Here is a 4,693-nt window from a genome sequence, read left to right on the forward strand (position 1 = left end):
GGGTCCACAGAAGGGGTTTGAGTTAATTTTAAATACTTTGGATGATGGCTTTGGGGTGGAGACTTGTTATGACCATTCCTTGAGTTGTGACTCGGAATGAAGGGTACACACGTGGCGACCTCGGGTAGTGGCCTGGTGGTATTGAAAATCTACTGTGAGTATACAAGTTATGGCTCATATTGGCTGACTTCACTTGATTTACACTTATAGGTAGGGATGGCAACGGGTCAGGTCGGGCACGGATAGTATGATACCCGTACCCGACCCGCTAAAAAAAAATCCGACCGTTAACCGCCCGTTTACCCGTCGGGTATCCGCTTAAAAAATACCCGCGGATATTTTTAAAACCCGCGGGTACCCGTGGATACCCGATACCCGCAAATATTTTTAAAAATATGTATTTTATAAATTTTTTAATATAAGATTATAAAAATAAAATATAAATTAAATTAAATTATAATTATAATTATAATTATAATTATAATTATAATTATAATTAAATTTGACATAATAAAATATACTGTTACTTCTAATTTTAATTAAATTTAACTTAATAAAATATAAATTAAATTTTAATTTTAATTTTTTGCGGGTAACGGGTACCCGCGGGTACGGATAGTATGATACACGTACCCGGCCCGTTTATAACCGAGTATTAAAATACCCGCTACCCGCTACCCATTACCCGTAGGTAGTAGCTATCCGTCGCAGATTTTATCCGCGGATATCTGCGGGCACGGGTATTTTTGTCGTCCTTACTTACAGGTAGTGGCCTGTGATGTGGGGAATATTGTGTTGAGAATACAGATTGTGGTTCATATTGGGCAACTACACTTGGTGTTGCAGATGGTGGTTCCTAACATGATATTTCTACACGTGTGATTTACAAGTGGTGGCTCGTAGCAGTGGAATCATGAGTGGTGGCTCGTGGCAGCAAGTGTTATCTTAAAGTCATTATCAAAGTGTGTAGAAGCTTGAAGAATTAAATTATATTGAGCTCACCCTATCTGCTTGTGTTTGGTGATGATCGTGTAACTTGTCACATGGGAGCAGATGATGTTTCAAGTGGATTTGGTGATGCAAAGAGTCGGAGTGAGGGCTATCGTGGGGATTATTTTAATTAAGCATGATTTTCTTGTATTTCCTTTATGAAGGATGTTACACTTTGGAACTTATAATATTTCAGTTTTAAATTGAGAATTTTGGAATCGCGTGCATTAATAAAATTTTAAATTTCCAACGTTTTGGGAAAAAATATTTATTAAATGTTGATTAATTAATAATTTTCTACTTTTATTTATTTAAGTTAGTAATATTCGGCCAAGATGTTACAACAATCATAAGTCAAAGAGTACAAATCTAAAATAATCCAAAACAAAATTCCTAGCTAAAATGAGATTTGGATCCTAAAAGAATCCAATCTCTTATCATCAAAGGTTTGAGATCCACCTCCAGCGTCAAACACCCACCTACAAAAGACATCAAGTAGTATTAAAGAAAATATGTTATTCATAAAGGAAAACAAGAGAATATTACCCAGACAAAACAACCCAACTATAAGTCTGACTTTGACTGTCCATAGGTTGCTCAGTGATGGACAAACAAGCTAACACATGAGCATATATTTCCAAGCCTGTGTACTTCTTTTCAGTTATTCTTTCTTCTTTGCATTGTTGATTCCATTGCGCCATGATAAATAAGTCTTGGTAGGTGGTAAAAGAAGATAAGATGAGTTATCATGTTTTTCCAATTGTTAATGCTCCAAGGCAATCGATTTTCCAACAGAAATACTAGGTAGATGTAGTACAATAAGTGTTGTATCCACAAGGATTTGGAAAAATACACAATGTTTTTAAATTGGTTTGATTTGAAAAAAAATAGTGTTTGGGTTGTGTGAAAAGTGTGTCAAAATAGATTTGAATAAAAGAGTTGATTTCAATATAATAAAAACGTATTGAGGTCAGATTTCACCACTATATTCCCCTCTTGTATTAGTTCAGTTATTATTCACAAATATGTAATTATTCATTTCCTAGGAGTTCTCTTGAGTGTAACTTTAGGTCCATTCCTAGAACCTAGAGCCCACGATCATTAAACATCAGTATGTAACTTTTTGACAACTAATGTAATTTGTTTTCCACTTGTTACATCGCTTGATACAACATCCGTTATAAAATTGATGTAATATGCTTTAAAAACTGATATAATATCCCTTTACTGTCCTAGTGAAGGGTGGCTAGAAGAGACCAATGGGATGCTCTAGCTTTAACTTATAAGACTAGTATGATGACACAAAATTTTGGCAACATTTAATTACATATCTCAAAGTGATTATACAAAGGGGAGACACCTTTATTTATAAGAGAAGGTGTCTTCAAAATGTGTAGACAAAATACCCTAAAAATCCTACCTTGGCCACCAAAGGTAAAATGGTACATGTATAGAAATCTTCTCCATTGAGAGGAGGACATGTGGTCACTACTTATAAAAAAGCTTCTTTATTTCCAGAGTTCCATGTGGAAAGCTTCTTTTGCAAAAGGTAACTCCAGTACAAAAGTGACACATGGCCACTACCTTTGAGAAATATTACGCCATTAAGAGCTTGCCACATGACCAACACTCTTAAAGTGAGACGCCCTCCACCTTGGCACCAAACTAGGGTTACAAAACTCAATCATCCATGATTAGTCTTTAGTTAGGTGTAACATCCTAGTCAAATATTACTAGTTTAAAATTAAATAAAAGAATATGAAATACCAAACAACATTTATTAAACCACTTTCCCAAAAACGTAGGAAAATTAAACTTTATGAAAAGCTCCAAATTACAAAACATAAATGCATTCAACATTTACAAATAGCAAAAACCGATTATAAGTACCTGATTACAAAATAGTTAAGAAAATTCATAAAAGTCCTCACACTAGCCCCTCTTCGGCTCTAAGCATCCACATGCTCACCTGCAACAACATCTGCTCCCGTGTAACCATATCCACCTGATCATCGCCAAACACACGCAGATAGGGTGAGCTAAAAAATAAAAATAGAATACAAAATATAGTAAATATAAATTTAAACCCACGACCCTTATGAGAACTACAATCCTCAAACCTAAGCATTAACATCTTCCTTTGTACGCTTCATGGTTCTACACTCTTTGATGATATTCTTAAGATGACTCTTGCTACTACAAGCTCTAACTCATGGCCCATCCATCTACTAGCCACCACTAATAGATCACACGTGGGAATTATCCAGTTACAGACTACAATCCGTAACATCGAGTGGAGCTCCGTAATACTAACCATAATTCGTATTCGTCACGCCACCAGGTGCCATGCGTATTCGTCCCGTTTCAGATCGTTTCTGCCTGGTGGGACCACCCTTTCTGCCAGGCGCCATGCGTTGTAAGGCTTCCCTGTTTTTTCCTTATCGCCTAGCGGCATCCCCCACATTGCTAGACACCACTTCAATAGCATCATTGCTATTGGCTTTTAGAACTTTGGAGCAGGTTCCAAAGACCCCAAGCACTCAACATACAATCCATAACATCAAATATGCTTATCTAGTCATAATGACATGATTAGATCACAGTCCAACACAAACACATACATCATGAATTCATTACACCATCACTTAAGGTTTCACAAGAATCTCTTAACCATTTTATTTTACCAAATAATCATTCCATATTGATTTCCAACTAACATCCAACTTACACATAAAAGGCAGTCCTCCAACCAGACATTGTTACAACACCACTGTCAAAATGAAACATTCCTTTTCCTCTCTTTTAAAACCAATTATCACATGCTCATCCCTAGGTACTCACATTGCATAAATATATTTTCCTGCTCAATTAATCAATATTATGCACATCAAATGACACATAACCCCCAAAACACCCACGCGATGCAGAATCAAAGTAAACATTGTAACACCCGAGAAAATTAAGTAAATAAATAAATATTTATTTAATAAATGTGAGGGAAGGAATCTATAAAGTAATTAATGCGGAGAATTAAGACAAAGGATCAATGGTTGCTCAAGTGGTTAGACATGCTTGGTGCATTTGAGGGGGACTTAGGTTCAAGTCTTGCGTATGCCATTAATGTGATGTTTTAATTATTTAATTTATTGTGGGCGCATATATGAACATATGGCATGATGTTATGAATATATGTGTGCATGATATGTCAAGAAACATTTATATGTTGGTGGTTGTGCATATGCTTAATAATTGGGTGGATGCGAGTTTGAACCTTGGCTCGCAAAATAGATCTTTTTATGCTTGGATTATTTAATGGCATTTAAATCATTGTTTTGGTTTTTGTGTATGAGAGGAGGTATTTTCGTGTGGATGCCTAAGAGGGTTTTCCAAAACACCAAAATTGAACCAAAGGGAAGTGTTTCAGGGGAGAAGGTGCACTCAAGTATAGGAGAAAATACCAAAGACAAATTTGGGCCAAGAAGGGACATTAGGAGCACAAATGGAGTGGGAAATCCAGGTTAAGGGAGCTGCCATTTCCTACTTTAATGATATTATATGCAATTGCGTTATATATATTGATACATGAAAGTCTTCTCCTAAACCAAATTCTTGTATCGTATAACTTCTTGATGTTTGTGTTGTATGTGGTTTTAGAGAGACTATGTGTGTGCTTGTAGTTTCCATTATATTGAGTTGTCTTTGT

The sequence above is a fragment of the Vigna unguiculata genome, chromosome 11 (assembly GCF_004118075.2).
Source record: "Vigna unguiculata cultivar IT97K-499-35 chromosome 11, ASM411807v1, whole genome shotgun sequence".
Lineage (NCBI taxonomy): Eukaryota > Viridiplantae > Streptophyta > Magnoliopsida > Fabales > Fabaceae > Vigna > Vigna unguiculata.